The following is a 21624-nucleotide window of genomic DNA, read 5'->3' on the forward strand; positions in this document are numbered from 1 at the left end:
ATAATGAGAATTAGATTTATTAAAATATATATTAATAAATAACTCATTAAATATTCATTTTTTTATTAAATTTTTTGTCAAATAAATTCTGTGATTTAAGATTTAAAAATTTAAACACAATTTTTATTATATATATATTTATTAAGAAATATTCCAAATAATAACAATCAATTTGATATAATTAACAATCATATATATAAAAATAATTAAGAGTTTAAAAATTTTTTAAATTTGTCTCTTAAAATTCTAGATTCAATTGTTGAAGAATTGTTTTGTCTATCTTTGCTGATGGGGAGTGGTCTAGTGGTCAGATTAGGCATTGTATCTTTTAAATATAATGAAAATAAAATACTATAATATTTGTTGTACCTATGTCATCAACTTCAGCACCTATTCCTTCATTGCTTATTATTATATTATACACAAGGCATATAGTCTTGACAAGCTCCAAACTAACTTCTATAGGTTTGCTGAGAATTTCAAATTTTTTTATAATGCCTCCAAAGCTTTGTTCAACACTAACCCAAGCATGTGATAATCTCATATTATATTCTCTTTCCTCTATAGATAGACCTTTTTTAGGATAGGGTTTCATCAAATAATGTGACAGTGGAAATGCATCGCCAGCTACCATTACATAAGGAATATTTTCACTAAGGCCAGGAAAAGGTTTGGCAGGTGGTAGATCAAGAGTCTGGTTAACAATTTCTGCAATTTTTTTAAAAATATAATTGATTTAATGAGTTAAAAATAATTTTAATCTAACCTCTATACAGGGAGCTATTTTTAAACACTCCTCCATCACTCTGCTTTCCAGTGGCGGATCCAAGATTTTCTAGGGGGAGGGGATCTACTTGTTATTGCAGTTAGTAGTTTTAGGATTGATGCCATTAAATATCAAATTAAGAATATGATAGAATGTAGTTCTCTTCATTCTTGTATAATTAAAGAACTGAGATTATACCAATGACATATAATAATACCTAGACTGACGATTCATTCATTAAAAGTGTACATCAATACAAATCAGCTAGAGACGCCATCTTGGTTACTGTAATAAATATTAAAATTTTAAACGAGAGCCTAATTTTATATTATATCTGATGCAAACTTTATTAAAGAATTGACTGATCATCGAGATAATAAGAAAGTAAGTTATCAATTTAATATTAGTTTTTAACATGAAAATAATTATTATAAAGGTTACCAAAATGGCGGGTCCAGCTGATTTGCTTTTAACGACGCTTAAAAATGCATTTTAATGAATGAATCGTCAGTCTAGGTATTATTATATGTCATTGGATTATACCTAAACGAATTATTTGTTATTCGATTCGTATTTTACGAATAAGAATAACACAATTATTCGATTCAAAAATTCGAATCGAATTCGAATAAGGAAAATATATTATTCGTCGAATAATTTTTTATCTCTTATTCGATCTAATTATTCGACTAAAATAATTTATAGTATTAATATATATTGGAAAATAATCATATATAAATCATATATTATTTTTAGGAATTATTTGAAATTATTTCAATTTAATAAAATCTCCTAGTGGAATAATGAAAATTGCGCCAAATTTGAAACTCCATTTTAATTTATCTCATAATTGACCATTACTTTAGAAATTTCTTTTATGATAGAGATGGACGAAGAAGGTAATTTATATAACACATAACATATACAATTATAATAAACTGTTAATCCCATCACATCAAGAATGACGGGCAAACCTGATATTTCTTTCTCATTTGATGATGGAGAAATCATAAATTTGACTTTTTGCCTAAAGTTTTTACCACTTTATTTGTAAAATATTGCTAATGTGAGTTTTTCGTACTTATTTAAGTTGCATAGCTTTTTGATAATTTATTATTTCCCCACATTAAAAAGAATTTTACTTTGACTTATATATTATTTTAGTTTATGTTAATATCAACAAAGTAGTGTTTGGGATTAAAGATCATCATTGAATATAGGAATTTCTTATTGCCCAAATCAAATAATCTAAAACTTTCATTATTCTACTATGAATCAAAATTCACAAAAATTTATATTATCTATATAAAATTATATTGATTCTTTTCCCAATATAATTAAATTTTATGAACAGTGTTTGGAATTAAAACCTATAAATCCAAATCATTTTTGTAAAAAATATTTTATAAGTAAATCTATATAAAATTTAATATAAGTACATGTAATAGTATTTTTAAACTTAAAACTTTATTTTTCATTTATATCCAAATTCACTAAAATATATATTATAATTTTGTGATAAATTTTTTATAAGCTATCATCATCTACATTTTTGGATAATTTATCAATTGTATGAGCAGTTTGTAAAAAATATTTTATAAGAAAATTCTGTTATGATGATTATAGGATCTGATGATTTTGACATATATATATTACTGACTAACTTATTGATTCATATTGGGTTGGCTGGCTATGCTATAAATATTATAATAATATTTAATTTATTAAATAGATATTCAACCTATTGGTATAATAGATATTTCTGAATCAGAAAGCATTGGAGAACAAAGCCAATATTCATCATCCACCTCAAATTCTATACAGTCAGGCTCGGGAGGACGGAAAAATGCAGATATTTGGAAACATTATATTTACCAAGCATCAACAGAATCTGCAAGATGTAAGATTTGTCGGGTTAAAATTAAGTGTAAAAAAAAACTACTTCAGCTTAGATTAATCATTGCAAACGATTCCATCAAAAAACTTATAATAATAAATTTATTGAATCATATTTTGATAATGATATAAATAAAAATCATATGCACAACAATAATGATATCAAACACCTTTTATTAAAATTTTTGATCAACTAATATCACATTTAAAATTCTTGCAACAAATGAATTTAAAGGTTTTGTTAAAGCATTAAATCCTAGCATTAAAATATGTTCAATTCCTATATTAAAACAATACATTAATGAATCTTTGATAATGAATTCCAAAAAATTAAATTGATAATAAACAAATCTAATACACAAATAAATTTTACAATAGATATTTGGTCAAGTCCAACAAATGTCCCATTCTTGGGATTGATGATGAATGGGTACTAAAATCTATATTATTAGACATTGTTCCTTTTACAAATTCCCATTCTGGGGAACATATATAAGACATTTTATAGAATCATTAACAATTATAGCATAGATATAAAGTCAACGGCTATTACATGCGACAATGCCGCATCAAACACTACCTTTATAAATACCCTTAAAATTAAAAATCCAAGATCAAAAATTGCACATATTCGCTGTTTTGCACATGTTTTAAATATTGTTGTTCAAGAAATAATAAAACAAATTAATGAGCAATTAATAAAATTAAGAGGCACTATAAAAAGCATTCGAAATTCTTATAAGAAAACTACTATGATGAAAGAATTTTGTAATTCACAAATTCCATCTATTACATATTTGAAGTTAAAATTAGATACACCTATCAGATGGAACAGCTCATATTCTATGATAGAACGAGCAATACAAATGAGAAAAGCTATAGATCATGTCGTTATTAATAGTTATGATATATCATTATTCAAGAGAAACAACCTAGTGAAGTATTTATTTATATTTAAATCTAATTTTTATTTTTTAATATAGGATGAATGGACCGCCTTAGAAAGAATACATTTAAACTTAAAAACATTTTATGATTTTACTGTTGCCATATCAGGAGAAACATATCCTACACTTAATCTGGTCATCCCTTTTTATATATCATTAATTGAGCACCTAAGTCTTAATACGCTTATAAACGCAATTAATGCGCAACAAAAAATAGTATCATATTATAATTTAACAGATTTCCAAACAATTATATCTGCAATATTAGATCCAAGACTTAAACTGGAATTTTTTGAGTGCCTATCTATATCTTATAATATAAACGTTACAACTATATTTAATAATTTTGAGAAAATGTTTGATGAATATAAAATTAAATATGATGTATCAAAAAGTAAATCTTTAATACAATCAAATATAGATGTCATTTTTAAACAGAATGTTATGCCAATTTCTGAAATTGACACATATTTGAAAGAAGTGAGAATAACGTCAAATAAAAACCCACTAGAATGGTGGAAACTACATGGAGACCGTTTTCCCGTGTTATCTAAAATGGCGAGGGACATATTGTCGATACAGGGATCTTCAACCCCATGTGAGCGACTCTTTTCTGTTGCTATGGTTACAAAATACAGAATGTCGTTAAAGGAGGAAACAAACCGAAAAACTTTATGTTTGAAAAATTGGCTGTTGTCAGATTTATCTTCTACATTATAGATATGAATATTATATTTTTCCACATTGTATATAAATATATTATATATGTACGCTTCTATTTTGTCTCACTAATAAAATTTGTTTGTCTTTATCCTTAGTTAAATTTTACAATAGATCTTTTTTAATTCATTGTAAATAAAATTTTCGAATCGAATAATCATTTTATTATTCATATGAATACGAATAATAAATTATTCGATTTGATTCGTATTTTTGTAGGTATAACTGAGATGTTGTTAAGTCACCTTTCAGTTTAACATACTCAAAAAATAATTGTATTTTAATAAATATTTGCGATGTTTTACCTCTACTTTTCCTCCTATCTACTTGTTATTGCAGTTAGTAGTTTTAGGATTGATGTCATTAAATATCAAATTAAGAATATGATAGAATGTAGTTCTCTTCATTCTTGTATAATTAAAGAACTGAGATGTTGTTAAGTCACCTTTCAGTGTAACATACTCAGAAAATAATTGTATTTTAATAAATATTTGCGATGTTTTACCTCTACTTTTCCTCCTATCTACTTGTTATTGCAGTTAGTAGTTTTAGGATTGATGTCATTAAATATCAAATTAAGTATATGATAGAATGCAGTTCTCTTCATTCTTGTATAAATAAAGAACTGAGATGTTGTTAAGTCACCTTTCAGTGTAACATACTCAGAAAATAATTGTCTTTTAATAAATATTTGCGATGTTTTACCTCTACTTTTCCTCCTTTTTTATGTTTTAACAATAAACATAATGCTACCATCTTTTCCTGTTCTGTGCTAATAAATTCCATTTTTTAATAAATGATTTAAAAACGCCACCTCAATTTAAACAGAGCAAGCGTTACTTTTTTTTATTAAAAAAAGTACGGCAAAACGCAAACGCTCAATTTGTGCGTACTATAACCTGATTTAATAGTGAAGAGCGATTGCGATTTAGCAGCGATTTTCATTATAGTGCAGTGCAAAGCGTTATTAATTCAAAATGGTATCCACCCTCAAATTATTATTTTTTACAAAATGATCTTAAAGAGGAGAAGAAAGGAGGGCGAATTTTATGTCCTCTTTCCTAAACTATAAAAAAATGAATCTAAATTTTTCAACTATATGAGAATGACTAAAGTAATTTTATTCTATTTTATCTATAATTCATTTTAATTTAGGAAACCTTTTATTATATACTCAAACATGTAAAACCTTTATTACATACCAAATGTACCAATTTTATAAAACATCCTATAAGTGTTGAAAAAAAGCTTATGGTTTGTTTAAGGTAAAAATTAATATATTTTTTATTTAGGTATTTAGCAACATAAGGTTCATATAGTATTAAATCAACACAGCTTTTCTGATTCATTCCATGATTATGTTTATATTTATATAAAAATCCTATATTATTGATTTTTATAAATTTAATCATATCTTATTTTGTATGTTATATAAATATCTTGTTTTGTATTTTATATAAATTCCTTGTTTTGTATTTTATATATATTATAATAAAAATAAAGTTATTATTAATATAGTTTCAAATGACAAAAATATTCAAAATAATTTTAATCAATAATCTTTATAATAACAAGTATTTTATTTGTTATTTCTTTTTTTTCCTCTTTGGTAAAATCATCTAATTTTTCTTCTAACATTAAACATATTGCATGTTCTGTTGATTTATTTTTAAGCATTTCGGTTATTAATGCTTTATCTGCTTCTATTTATATTAATTTCCTATAGTCATCTATTTAAAATTGATCAATAAATCAAAAAATATAAATTACCCATATCATTCTTCTTTCTCTTAGAACATTTATAATAAAAACTATGTGGCCCAACACAGGACATAGATTCTATATAAAAGATAATATAAATTTTTAGATATTATTGATTACCAGAATCATTACTAAGATTTAATGCTGCAGGATCTTTGGGAATAAATATATCATCTGATATATTCTCACTATCAATTAGATCACCTAAATAATAAACATATTTAATCAATTAAAATGCGATATTTTACATTCATGTATACCCCCTGTTATTTCATTAAATATATCATTTGCATCTTTAGTAGTACATTCCTCTTAGCATATCCTGATAGAATGGCCATGAGATGTGGCCTTTGACCCACTTTTCAGTCTTTTTAGCTTTTGCCTCTCTTTTATAAAACAATCTCTCAGATTTTTCCAGAGAGATGAACCTAAAAAAATTTATAAATATAATATGTATGCAAAATTATTACCAGGCATATTATACTGCTTGGCTAATAATTCCCAGATTTTATTCTTGTATATGTTAGCGTCAATGTGTTATTTTCGGCAATGTACACATTGCCTGATTTTTTAAGGCAATGTGTTACGGTGGTAGGCAGGGTGAATTAGTTATTTAGGCAATGTAATGTTTTTGTAATATTATATTATGATAATATTATTATTAATAATTTTTTAAGATTATTATTTAATTTAATTTATAATTTTTAGATAATATAAATATAATATTTTATGTATTTTTTCCTGATATATCTTTTGATCGCTAATTTTTAATATTTTTTTTTTTTCTGATATATCTTTTGATCGCTAATTTTTAATATTATTTTTAAATATTTTTTAAGATTATTTTTTACTATTTTTTTCTGACATATCTTTTGATCGCTAATTTTTAATATTATTTTTAAATATATTTTAAGATTATTTTTTACATATTTTTTTCTGATATATCTTTTGATCGCTAATTTTTCAATATTTTTAACGTATTTTTTTCTGATATATCTTTTGATCGCTAATTTTTAATATTCTTTTTAAATATTTTTTAAGATTATTTTTTACGTATTTTTTCCTGATATATCTTTTGATTTCTAATTTTTAATATTATTTTTTAAATACTTTTTTCTGATATATCTTTTGATCACTAATTTTTAATATTATTTTTTACGTATCCTTTTCTCTCTTTTGATCGCTAATTTTTTAGGTAAAAATATTAACATGTTATATAAAAATTTCTTATCGTTATTTTTGAATTTTTTAAAATTAAATAGGTAAAAATATATATTGTAAAGATATAAAATTATTCAGTAAAGATGTACCATAGAAAAGTGACAATTGTCATAATCGTTATTTTTGAACTATTTTGAATTTTTTTAAAATAAATAGCTAAAAATATATATTGTAAACAAGTTAAATTAATATTTCAGTGAAGATGTACCAAAGAAAAGTGACAATTGTTATAAACGTTATTTTTGAGTTTTTTAAAGTAAATAGGTAAAAATATGTTTTGTAAACATGTTAACTTAATATTTCAGTGAAAGTGTACTATCGAAAAGTGGCAATTGTTATAATCGTTATTTTTGAACTTTTTTTTAAAGTAAATAGGTAAAAATATGGTAAACATGTTAAATTAATATTTCAGTGAAAGTGTACTATCGAAAAGTGACAATTGTCATACACGTTATTTTTGAACTTTTTTGAGTTTTTTTAAAGTAAATAGGTAAAAATATATATTGTAAACAAGTTAAATTAAAATTTTAGTGAAGATGTACTATAGAAAAGTGACAATTGTCATAATCGTTATTTTTGAACTTTTTTGAGTTTTTTTAAAGTAAATAGGTAAAAATATGTTTTGTAAACATGTTAAATTAATATTTCAGTTAAAGTGCACTATAGAAAAGTGACAATTGTCATAATCAATATTTTTGAACTTTTTTGAGTTTTTTTAAAGTAAATAGGTAAAAATATGTTTTGTAAACATGCTAAATTAATATTTGAGTGAAAGTGTATAATAGAATAGTGACAATTGTCATAATCGATATTCTTGAACTTTTTTTGAAGTAAATAGGTAAAAATATGTTTTGTAAACATGTTAAATTAATATTTCGTACTATAGAAAAGTGACAATTGTCATAATCGATATTTTTGAACTTTTTTGAGTTTTTTTAAAGTAAATAGGTAAAAATATGTTTTGTAAACAAGTTACATTAGAATTTCAGTGAAAATGTAACATAGAAAAGTGGCAATTGTCATAAACGTTATTTTTGAACTTTTTTGAGTTTTTTTTAAAGTAAATAAGTAAAAATATGTTTTGTAAACATGTTAAATTAATATTTCAGTTAAAGTGTACTACAGAAAAGTGACAATTGTCATAATCGATATTTTTGAACTTTTTTTAAAGTAAATAGGTAAAAATATGTTTTGTAAACATGTTAAATTAATATTTCAGTTAAAGTGTAATATAGAAAAGTGACAATTGTCATAATCGATATTTTTAAACTTTTTTTAAAGTAAATAGGTAAAAATATGTTTTGTAAACATGTTAAATTAATATTTCAGTGAAAGTGTACTATAGAAAAGTGGCAATTGTGATAATTGTTATTTTTGAACTTTTTTAAAGTAAATAGGTAAAAATAACATGCTAAATTAATATTTCAGTGAAAGTGTACTATACAAAAGTGGCAATTGTCATAATCGTTATTTTTGAATTTTTTTGAGTTTTTTTAAAGTAAATAAGTAAAAATATATATTGTAAACAAGTTAAATTAAAATGTCAGTGAAGATGTATAATAATTAAAAACTAATTAAGGAATTTTGTTTATAACTATATGACAATTGTCACTTTTCTATGTTTAATTTAAGTTGTTTACAATATCAGGCGCGTACGCAGGAATTTGGTCTGGGGGGGGGGGGGATAATAAATTTTTTAAAGAAATATTATTGTTTTTTAAGCATAAATATATTAGGACTAATAACTATTGGTAATACACAATTTTAAATTGATGTGAATTATAAAAAAAATTATATGTAAAGAATCACTTAAATGACCCAAAATAGAAATTTGAATTTTTGGAGCCTTTACACAAAATTTTTTGTATTTTGTATGTTATATATTAATGTAAAATCCAATCTTCGTTGGAATTGAGCTAATTTTTCAATTATCTCATCCTTGCTTGTCGTCAAATGCCTATGAATATTCAAAAGATCCAAACCTTTCAATCTACTTTCACATGTTGTACTTCTTGGTATGTTTTTCAGAGACCTGCAGATTTTAATTTTTTAAATATACCCGAGCTGGGCCTGAATTTTTTTTAAAAAAACACCCAAGAAGGGTCTGAATTATTTTCAAAAAAAACCCAGGCCGGGCTGTATTTTTTAAAACAGCCTATATTTGAAATCGTTATTATTAGCTATAAAAATCAAAAATAAATATAATTTATTTTTAAAAAAATCCGGGCCAAGCCTGAAAATTTAAAAAAAAACCAAGGCCGTTAAAAATCTTTAAAAAAATCCGGGCCGTGCCCTGCAAATGGTACTGCTGCAGCCTCTGTTATTCTTCTTAAAAAAGAGAGTGTTCTCTCATTAGTTTACTAATGGGAAGAGTTCATAAACCCTTTTAATACATTGGTAATCTAAAATGTGTTTGAAATAATGCTGAGCACCCATTTGGGACTATATCAACTATAGTTAATCTTATAAACATAGTTATTCAGCTAGTAAGGCATCATAAGATACTTTAACATCTTCATAATAAAAATCTAACAAATATTTTTTTTTCTATCACCATCTGAAAAAGGTTGGGAAGGCTTTTGTGGAAGTAATATTTGCAAATGTAAGTGCTGCATGATGAATTAAAAATTCATTTATTTGGGTTATAAATGTATCTGCATCTAAGATATACTCTTCTACTGATCCTACATTAATGTTTTAACGATGAGCTTGCCTTGCTACAAGTCGAGAGAGAGAAATATTAAACACGTATATATCTGCTTTTGACTCAACAATAAAATATAAAATATGAAATTCTTCAACAACATTAGCCCTAATTTCCTTGAGTTCTGATATAATGCTCTCCGCTATTCTCATCTTCTTAATCAAATCAAAGTCATGTTTTTGAAAAGTAATACTTAAAATAGTTGTATAATTAAATAATACATTCTAATGAGAAATAAAATTTGGAATAAGCATTGAATCCAATAATTTTCTTGCTTCTGAGGAAATATTTCTTTCAGGCCATTGTGATATTTCAGTAATAGCAATTAATTGGCTCTTCTATCTCCTTAATAGCGGTTAGTGCTTGATGGAAGAGGCCCTATCTCGTTGGACAAGGTTGCAATTTCTTTTTGGACCAGAAGTTTCAGAAATAATTATTATTTGAATAGAAATTTGAAAATGGTAGATAAATATTACGCCACTAAAAATTTGAAAATAATAAGTAAATATTACGCCGGAAAACTTGAAATAGAAATTAATTGATAAAATAACTTAGTAGATAAATGTGATAATAAATATAATAAAATATATATTTAATATGAGATACGAATAAATATTAACAAATATAAATTAATATAAACAATAATATTTTTAAAAAATATATCCGGCATCTGCATTTTTTGGCTTTGGGGGGGGGGGGGATTTGTCCCCCTGCCTCCCCCACTGCGTACGCATTTTTACCTAATTCTTTAAAAAAATTCAAAAAAGTTCAAAAATAACGATTATGATAATTGTCACTTTTCTATGGTACATCTTAACTGAAATTTTAATATAACATGTTAACAAAACATAATTTTACCTAAACAGAAAAAAAAGTACTATTTTTTAAAAAAAAATAATATATTCAAAAATATTTACGATCAAAAGATGTACCTGAAAAAAAGTACGTAAAAAATTAAAATATTTACGATCAAAGATGTATCAGATAAAAAGTACCTAAAAAATTATTATATAAAAAATCATTTAAAAAATTTATTTTTAAAACAATTATCAATCAAAAATATTAAAAATAATAATATTATTAAAAATCCTTTAATAAAAATATATTCAAAAATATTTACGATCAAAAGATGTACCAGAAAAAAGTACGTAAAAAATTAATATATAAAAATATTTACGATCAAAAGATGTACCAGAGAAAAGTACGTAAAAAATTAATATATAAAAATATTTATATAAATCTCAAAAAAATATATATAAAATATTGACAATCTTAAAAATATATTTAATAAAATCTTTAAATTATAAAAATAATAAATTTATTAATAATAAATTCCTCTCAAATAAATATTAAATTAATATCAATTAAATAATAAATTAATTTATCTGCCTAAATAACTAATTCACCCTGCCTACCACCGTAACACATTGCCTAAAAAAATCAGGCAATGTGTACATTGCCGAAAATAACACATTGACGCTAACATATATAATACTTTTATACAAATGATTATGCTTATTATATAAACATTCGTACTCTTTAGGAGAACATATAAAAGCTATTTTATCTATTTTCTAAAAAAAAATTAAATTTAAATCATAATTTTAACTTGATCCTTAGGTTTTATATCATCAAAAAAGGTTGTCTTTGAATTCATTTTAATTAATAAAAAATTAGCCCTAAATTTAAATGTAGCGCAAGATCAAAAATTTTGAGCTATATTCATCAAAATCTGTATTTAACGAAGCACTATTTCAAAATCTCGCGATAAACACAAAATATTTGTGTTTTGAAAAAATCGCGGCGATTTGCTTTCGCGTATCAAATCGCGCGATCGGTAACTATGAATGCGATATCATATTTACTGCATTTTGTATTTATCGCGTCTAAATCGCAATCGCGCCACTATGAATTCAGGGTAAGTCACTAGAAAGTATTTATATTACTGAAATTGTATACAATATGCGCGAAAAAAAATTATTATAAATTTTTATATTAAATTTACATTATTATACAAAATAATTATAAAAACGTAAATAAAGTATACAATATATAGCAAGAGAATAATAAAAATGTAAATATATAAAAGAAATATAAATAAATGCGGGTTATGATTGTTGTTTATAAAATATGAAACATTATCTAAAAAAGGATATATTTCCATTGTACGCTCGTATATAAGAGTTAGATTATTAATGTTGATATTTAATTGATCATATTTTTTATTTTTTCTCCTCAAGTTCAACCCACTATTGATTTGTAAGACCTTAATCTCACTCGAATGCTGGTGTCTTTTAAAAATATTTATCAGACAATAAATATTCGGATGAACCACGTTTGTTTTTCTCTTGAAGGCATGATGATACCCCTTAAAATCCATATACTCCATAATTGTTAGCAAAGAATATTCAGCAGACAGCGCATGGCATGATGCCTGTACCTCGGGAACATGTTCTTCTTTGCAAAATGGCAAGTCTAACAACTTGATGAATGGTAGTATTATGCAAATAACCGGTATCTAAACCCAACGCCTGACATTTACGCCAAAGAGCCTGGGAATAGTGAAAAAAACAGCCTAAATTTTTTTAATTATAATATACAATGTTATAAATAAACCTTTTATGGACATATTGGGGAAAACAAACCTGTGCGCTGATATAGTTGCGGCCTCGTAATCAGTTTGATCCTAATCGAGGATTGAATTGGATATTTTTCATTGAGCAAAATTGTAAGATAATTTGAAAAAATTTAATATATGTCCCTCTATTTTTATCGGAGAGGAGGGCATATATAATCGTTATCTTAACTTCTTGATACATTACATGGACACTGTACAATTGACAGTACAGTCGAGGAACGACATAAAAGTGCCGTCCATGTAAATGCTATCATCATCACATATTTCTACAAGTTTTAGCATTTCACACGTACCAAACACCAGCATATTATTATTATTATAATTATTAATTAAAAAAATCTCCCCCTTATTTGTGATGTATTCTGGTAATAATACTAGTTCATCCACAGAGTGAGGCAAAGAGGGCCAATTTTTTTGTAACAACCTGTCAATTGTACTCTTAATTGAAACAAATGAGGGCATTGCCTCGGGATATATTTCGATGGAGGGTGTTTCCAGGCATCTTTTGATTCATTCAAAAATATTATGCCTTGTCTCTAGAGGATTTTCCGCAACAATATCCTCTAGAACCTGGTGAATTCTCAGATTTTCAAACTGACCGATTTCATTTTGGTGTTCATACAAACCAGAGGTTGTGTATATTCCATCAAATTTACATGAAGCCTTGCAGCCAACCTTTCTGCAACGATAGTGTATTCTATCATCTTTTTGATAAGCATATCGATATAAATAATTTTGGAAAAAGAGAAGCAGTTTTCCTTTTTGAGATTTTATAAATTGAGGATAATAAATATAAAAATCATATATTTATGGAGCTCTAATATTTAGGAAAAGATCAGACAGAACCAGATACTTAAAAAAAATAAATAGAGCAAATAAATAATTATTGATTTATTATTTATCTTTAAAAAAGATGTGTTAAATTATTCCAGGGTCATGCCTAAAAATAATTAAAAAATCACTATGCTATATTAAATATCTAGGGTTATTTATTATATTATGTGAATTCTGTATTTAATTTTTTTAAATAAATAAAAAAATAACCTTTTATAATCATATTTTTACCACTAATATTCTGATGTAAATATATTATCACATGAGTACTTCTAATGAGAGATCACTATTACCTATAAATATTTTTTAAAAATTGTCAATTTGTGTATTGGATACTTTCAATTCCAACATCTGAATTAATAACTTGATTAGCACCTGAATTGATTTGAAATAAAATTTTGATAGGCTAAGGCAAAACCAGAAGAATTTTGAGGGGCTAATGTTAAATCATTGATTTAATGTTAAAAATATTATCAAGGTAAACATAATTACCTTCATTTGCAGTAGCAGTTTGAGAGGCTAATGGCAAATTAGAAGTGGCGAATAATTAAAAGTTATTGTTAAAAATAAAAATATCATAAATACCTTGATTTGAAATAATATTCTGATGGGGTATGGCATCAGAACTAAAAGTTTGATGGGCTAAAGTTAAATCATTAATTAAATGTTAAAAATATTATCAAGGTAAACACAATTACCTTCATTTGAATTAGCAGTTTGAGAGGCTAATGACAAATTAGAAGTGGCTAATAATTAAAAGTTATTGTTAAAAATATTAGAAATACCTTGGTTTGAAATAATATTCTGATGGGGTATGGCATCAGAACTAAATGTTTGAGGGGCTAATGTTAAAATATTGATTCAATGGTAAAATAATATTAAAAAAATAATTACCCTGATCATAGAAGTTTGTGCAACTAAGTTTTGGCAGTCAAAAGAATGTTGAATCGAGGCCAATAATTAATTTGGCTCTACCACCACATCTTTTGCGACAAGGTAGACATCCCTTTTTCCACTTGTATGGGTCAAATATTCATGCCCTTGGTAGCATATGTAGTCCTTTTTCTTTTGTGTTCGCTGAAAACAAAAATAATAAGATATAAAATGGTTTATTACTTTTATTTCAAGTTGTATGTATTTAAGATGAAAGGTTATCTGCTACAGTTGGAATCATATCAAATATATGGCGGCCATATTATTGTGAATATTCACATTTACGCTATATTTATACTTGCTATTTAGGTCTCTTATCTTTTAATTTTGTAGCGAAGGACTGCATTTTGATAAAAAAAATGAAAGGAATCTTATCTTATCTAGCACGTTGGTCACAGATCTGTGCAAAGTGAGCCAACGTGTATGAGCGTGAGGGAGAAAAAGGCAAGAAAAGAAACTATTTCTTCCAAATACAAATAGCAATTTATTTATTAATCAAATTAGTTTCGTTTAGGTATCCTAAGTATCTTATAAATACTTCAATAAATAATGGCCTAATAGGTTATTCCTACGTTATATTATAATTTCACTTTGTAATCGGAAAAATTATATACAAAGTTTCATTTGTTTCTCATAGTCTACTTGTCAAATTTATATACCTTAATCTACTTAATTTCGGCATATAGGTTTCCTAGTCATGAAGAATTTTAATCTTTATACTACGGATGATAATAAAATAACATTATCATATACAACAAAAAATATTATTAATTTAGAAAAGCTAGATATCATTAATTTAGAAAACTAATAGTCAATAGAGTATTAGTGATCTTTTCTTAAAAATAAATATATAATTACCTCTCGACTCAGCATTCATTCGTCAGATTATCGTAGAGTAGCCTTAGAATGGTTTTAAAAGTTCTTCTATTCCCAGGATAAGTCTATCTCCGCTATTGATCTGGTTATCCTGCCGAATTAACTATTTTTATATGTTAGAAATAATTTGATGGATGACTTCTCCGGGGATACTCTAACTAGTGCTTGATATATGAGATTGTTTGGGGCTTGTCTTGGATTATGGCATTCTAGTTCAATTTTCCTATATTCTATTATTCTATATAGTGGGAGTGTGTCGCATCTGGCCCAAAGGATATTGTTTGTTGTATTCAAAGAGAAGAAAGTATTGGTGATATATCTTAGACATTTGTTAATAAATGTTTGTGTCTTTTTGTTATCCAATTTTGTATCGTTGCATGTTTCAATGCCATAATGTAGGGGAGCGAATATTATAATTTTAAAAAGTCGGATCTTTATCGGAATAGATATTTTGTTTGACGACCATATCTTCATAAATGATTTATAATTGGCTCTCACTTTATTTATTTATCCATTAAATCTTGTTCATCTTTCTTTTTTTCTTATCTAGAATTACTCAGATATTTTAGGTGTTGTACTTATGTAATCGCCTATCTTTAGGTTCAAGTGTGGTGGGGTGAAGAATGAGGTTATTATCTTTGTTTTATCAATATTTATTTTTAAACCAAAAAAGCCAGTCTACGATAATACTGTCCTTTAGGAACTGAAGATCTGGTATTGATTCTCCAATCAGACAAAGGTCATCGGCAAACGCAAGAATATTTACCTCAAACGTTCCGAGATTTTAACTTTTTTTATAATATAATTCCTAATAAAATTAAATAGTAGAGGAGATAAAACGCATTCCTGTTTCAGGCCAATTTTTATAGGAATTTTCGACCGTGAATTAGCTGGACCGAATAGTTATTATAGATAGTTTTTATAATTTTTAGCATATGTGACCTACTTCTATCTAAGTCCTCCACAAACTAGCTTGAATAATGGAATCGAAGCGTTCTTAAAATCAATGCAATCCAATACAATTGACGTTTTCGTATTACAGCTCTTTCAATTGAAAATTTAACCACAAGAATGGCTTCAAGTGTGCCCATTCCTGAACGATACCAGTGAGTCGACAAGATCATGTTCTACTATCGGTCTAAGTCTGTTTAAAATGATATTCAAGATAACACTATCGAATTTAATGAGATCCCCTTCCAGTCTTCAAGATAAATTGGGTTGTTTGTTTTAGGGAAGTTAATTAGAATAGCGGTGAGCATCTAATGGACATGCTTCTTGCCAAACTTTGGAAATAATTTTGGAAGAGGATCTCCGCATACAACGTTGAATCGGTCTTCAAGTACTCACTAGTTACTATGTATATTAGTGTGTTAAATAGTCGTGTTCTTACGACACCGAACTTAAGTTGAAGTCGCAAAACTCATTTCAAATTGAGCGGATCAATGAGCCGCATGAGTTGGCTCGATGAGTCGGCTTCAGAGCCGGCTAAAGTTTATTTTGAATCGATCTACTATTATTATTTACTCCACGATGAAAATATTAAAAATATTTAACTACTTTAGTTCTGAAATTAAAAATTTTTAAATTCGAAATGACTTATATGTAGACCATGTTATTATTAATATTACCTAAACCTCGACACTTTGCTGATAGATGTTCAAACTTTATTCCTGACGCTTTTAAGTATTTTTAATAAATCTATATTCATGACCCATTTTTATAAGAAAATAGTAAAAATTTATTTATTTTAACAGCGAATTTAAAAAATCATGTGAAAAGACACCATATTGATATATTGGAGATCGAGAAGAACCCGGACATGCCAAAAAATTTAGCAGGTATAAGGAGACTTTTACCAGAAGAAAACATTCATTTAAACAAATTAATTCTTAGATATCTAATAAAGAATAATATATTCTTCAATTCAATGAATAGCGAATCATTCAGAAACATATTTTCTTTTATATTTAAGAATGAAAAAATTTGGACGCGTCAAACAGCGTGTAAATATATTAGTAAATTATACCAAGCTTCCAAATTAAAGATAATTTCTAAATTAAAAAATATTCATAGTAAATTTTCATTAACAACAGATATGTGGACCGCCAATAATTCTTCATCATACATAGTTATCACATGCCATTTTATTAACAATAAATGGAAAATGGAAAGTTTCATTCTAGATTTAATTGAATTGCCGCACCCAGATTGTGGTGATGATATTTCCCAAGCATTGGTAGCATCACTTGATGCTTTTGAAATTCAAGACAAGATAATATCAATCACTCACGATAATGCACCAAATATAGTGAGTGCTGCCGCGAAAATGAATACCATTTTCAACTCAAAATATAATAAAACTCTCTTTAGCCATAGATGTATGGCCCATATTATTAACATAATTGTAAAAGAAGGGTTATCATCATTAGATGTAAAACTGGAAAAAATTTCTAATTTAGTAAAAAAGTTACATCTATCGCCTAAGCTCCTACAAAAATATATGAAGCTCTCTGGTGGTACAAGAATCCCTCTGGATGTTATCACCAGATGGAACTCAAAATATTTAATGTTAGCAACAGTAAACAAAGTAAGTGTTAAAATAATTATTTAAATATTGTATAATATATTTTATTATAGAATTTAGATGCCATTAAAATACTTGTCAAGAAATATATGACGGATGCTTACTATATCAATGATACAGAAGCAAATATTTTGAAGGATATTGAAATTTTTTTAAAACCGTTTTACAAAATGACGTTGGAAATATCATCCGATACTACAACGATTGGAACGGCGGTTTTATTTATTTCAAGGATGGAAAAGATTTTGGAGGAGACTTCCAAAAATCATAATGATGATTCCATTAAGAATGCTGCGAATAAAATGTTAACAAAGTGTATGACATATAAAAGTTATGTAAGCACATTTAGTAATTATGTTGCTACATTACTTGATCCTAAAACTAAAATCAAATATATGCCTAAAATATTAGTTAAGGCGGACTATATGGAAAAATTTAAAATATTATATAAAGGTTTTGAATTTCCATCTAATAGATCTATTGTTTACGAATTTTCTCCTGATGACATGGATACTCAGCCGTATTCTGTTTGCATGCATCACGAATTGAGAAAGTAATTAAAATATATTATATTATATTGTAATTTTTAGGGAGGCATATGAATTCCCTGATCTCATAAAAGATGAGATCAAGGATTATCTCGATGATAAAGTAGCGTCCCCTACAACGAATATACTAGATTGGTGGGAAAAAAATAGCCTTATCTATCCTACATTGTCGCTGATTGCAAAAGATTTTTTTGCCCAGCAATCATCAAGTGTGCCGAGTGAGAGAGCCTTTAGCAAGACAGTGGATTTCCTGACGAAAAAAAGAAATAGGATGTCACCATCCACCTTAAAGCATTGTTTATCCTTGAATAACTGGGATATCGATATATGGCAATAATATTTATATTTTTTTCTTATGTTATACCATATAATATTTTTTTCTTATGTTATATTTATATTAATATATCTTATTTAGAAACAGCAAAATAAAGTAAATTATGTAATTGTTGTTTGATTAGATTAAGATAAGATAATTCTTTACTAAAGAGGTGATTTTTTAAATATTTTAAAAGCTATTAACCATTAATTATAAAATAAAATAATTATCTAAAAGAATGACTAAAGAGGGACTATAAAAATACTAAATATATATTAAATACAGCTAAGGAAGAGTTTTAAAGAAAATTCACCCGTCATCTCGTAATTTTGATTATTATCACACGTATGGTTTTCTTATATAAAATTTAAATCATGGTGAGATATAATCAAAATATTAAGATACCTGCGAAATATTTTTTGAGAATATAGTATTCATTCAAAAAATGTTTATAAGAATTTATTTGATCAAATAAATAGAGGAATAAGATAATGAAGTATATGAATCTTAAATAATAATTAATTTGAAATAAAAAAAAATAATTACCTAAAAGAAGGACTAGAAATACAAAAAATAAATTAAATACAGATGAGGAGGAGTGATAAAGAAGATTCACCCGTCATCTCATAGTTTGATTATTATCACACGTCTGTCTTATATAAAATTCAAAATACGGTTGAGATATAATTTCTAAATATTTAGATACCTGCAAAATATTTTATTATTTCAGATTATTATTCAATCAAAAAATGTTAATAAGAATTTATTTGATAAAATAAAATGAGGAATAAGATAATTATGTAAATAATTGGTATTCACGATTCAAGTTGGAAGTCTTAAGTAATAAAATATAAATAACAGAACAAATATCTTAAATAATAATAATTAATTTGAAATATTCGTCCTCTAGTCAACTTAAATTGACGATTTTAGTTTATTGAAAAATTCGTCCTCTAGTCGACTCAACTATATAATTTGTATTCCTAAATCAAGTTGGATGTCTAAAGTAAAAAAATGTAAATAACAGAACAAATATCTTAAATAATAATTAATTAGAAGTTCATCCTCTAGTCGACTTAAATTGACGACTCAAAAGTTCAAAGAACTATTCGTCCTCTAGTCGACAACTATATATTTTGTATTCACGACACAAGTTGGAAGTCTTAAAATGTAAATAACAGAACAAATAGCTTAAATAATAATATCTATTTTGAAATATTCGTCCTCTAGTCGACTCAAGTTCATAGAACTATTGATTAGTCGACCCAACTATATAATTTATATTAACGACTCATGAAAGTCTAAAGTAAAAAATGTAAAAAACAAAAAATATCTTAAATAATAATAACTAATTTGAAATTTTCGTCCTCTAGTCGACTCAAGTTCATAGAACTATTGGTCCTCTAGTCGACACAACTATAAAATTTATAATAACTTAACGAGTCATGAAGGTCTAAAGTAGGAAATATAAAATACAAAAATATCTTAATTAATAATACCAAATTTCAAATATTCGTCCTCTAGTCGACTCAAGTAGACGGCTTAAGTTAATAGAAATATACATCCTCTAGTCGACTCATTTATATAATTCTTTTCAGTTTTCACAATTCAAATTAGAAGTCTAAAGTAAAAAAATGTAAAAAACAGAAAAAATATTTTAAATAAATAATAATTAATTTGAACTATTCGTCCTCTAGTAGGCTTAAATTGACGACTCAAGTTCAGAGAACTATTCGTCCTCTAGTCGACAACTATATATTTTGTATTCACAACTCAAGTTGGGGGTCTATAAAGTAAAAAATAAATAACAACAAATATCTTAAATAATAATAACTAATTTCAAATATTCGTCCTCTAGTCGACTCAAGTTCATAGATCTATTGGTCCTCTAGCCGACACAACTATATAATTTATAATAACTTAACGAGTCATAAAGGTCTAAAGTAGGAAATGTAAAATACAAAAAATATCTTAATTAATAATACCAAATTTGAAATATTCGTCCTCTAGTCGACGACTCAAGTTCATAGAAATATTCGTCCTCTAGTCGACTCAACTATATAATTATATTCACGAGTCACGACTCAAGTTGGAAGTCGAAAATAGTAAAATATAAAAACTATTATTAATAAATAATAATAGATCTGAAATATTCGTCCTCTAGTAGACGACTAAAGTTCATAAAATATTCGTCCTCTAGTCGACGACTCAAGTTCATAAAATATTCGTCCTCTAGTCGACAACTCAAGTCCATAAAATATTCGTCCTCTAGTCGACGACTCAAGTCCATAAAACATTCGTCCTCTAGTCGACTAGAGGACGAATATTTTATGAACTTGAGTTGATGACTTGAGTCGACTTGAGTTCATGACTTGAGTCGACTTGAATTCATGACTTGAGTCGACTTGAGTTCATGACCTGAGTTTATAACTCAAGTCAGTTTGGGTCGATTTTTTTGACCCAAAACTTGACTCAGTTTTCGACTCAGTCGACTCGACTCAGTCGATTAACAGAGATAAGAATGAATGCATGTTTGATTAATAACTTTGCCTCTGGAGTTATTTTCCTCTACATATATAATAGTAAAATTTAATTTAAATTCAACAAATCATTAGTATCATATAAATTTAATCGAAAATGATTGAAGTAAGAAAAAAAATCATATATAGAATGTTTAAATGATTTAGGAAAAAAATCCAAAAGAGGTTAAATATAATTAATATAATTATTTTGAAAATTTTTGCAACAATCATACACTGAATAACGGTGATCGGTATAATGAATAAATATTTTCACAGGCTATAACAATTAATGAATAAATATTATATAAATATAATTTAATAAAATATAATTATTTCCAAAAAATATAAAATCTTTTCA

General features: G+C 26.2%; 2 long non-coding RNA genes across 5 annotated transcripts; both read right to left on the reverse strand.

Annotated features, from left to right (window-relative positions):
- Positions 1–234: 234 nt before the first annotated feature.
- On the reverse strand, positions 235–884 carry LOC135922123 (uncharacterized). Its single transcript, XR_010570744.1, has 3 exons — positions 767–884; positions 370–708; positions 235–325 (listed from the first exon to the last, which is right to left on the reverse strand). It is a non-coding gene; the product is annotated as an uncharacterized LOC135922123 (long non-coding RNA).
- A 5046-nt stretch (positions 885–5930) lies between these two features.
- LOC135931943 (uncharacterized) lies at positions 5931–14752 on the reverse strand. Of its 4 annotated transcripts, none has more exons than XR_010573218.1 (12): positions 14604–14752; positions 14382–14564; positions 14273–14329; positions 14186–14212; positions 14073–14129; positions 13980–14006; positions 13824–13923; positions 13698–13780; positions 6339–6518; positions 6211–6294; positions 6100–6168; positions 5931–6059 (listed from the first exon to the last, which is right to left on the reverse strand). It is a non-coding gene; the product is annotated as an uncharacterized LOC135931943 (long non-coding RNA). The 4 variants fall into 4 exon arrangements; XR_010573219.1 differs by having other exon boundaries at positions 6351–6518; positions 14186–14233; XR_010573216.1 differs by having other exon boundaries at positions 14186–14233.
- Positions 14753–21624: the final 6872 nt, after the last annotated feature.

The sequence above is a fragment of the Gordionus sp. m RMFG-2023 genome, chromosome 1 (assembly GCF_954871325.1).
Source record: "Gordionus sp. m RMFG-2023 chromosome 1, tfGorSpeb1-WG-v2, whole genome shotgun sequence".
Lineage (NCBI taxonomy): Eukaryota > Metazoa > Nematomorpha > Gordioida > Chordodea > Parachordodidae > Gordionus > Gordionus sp. m RMFG-2023.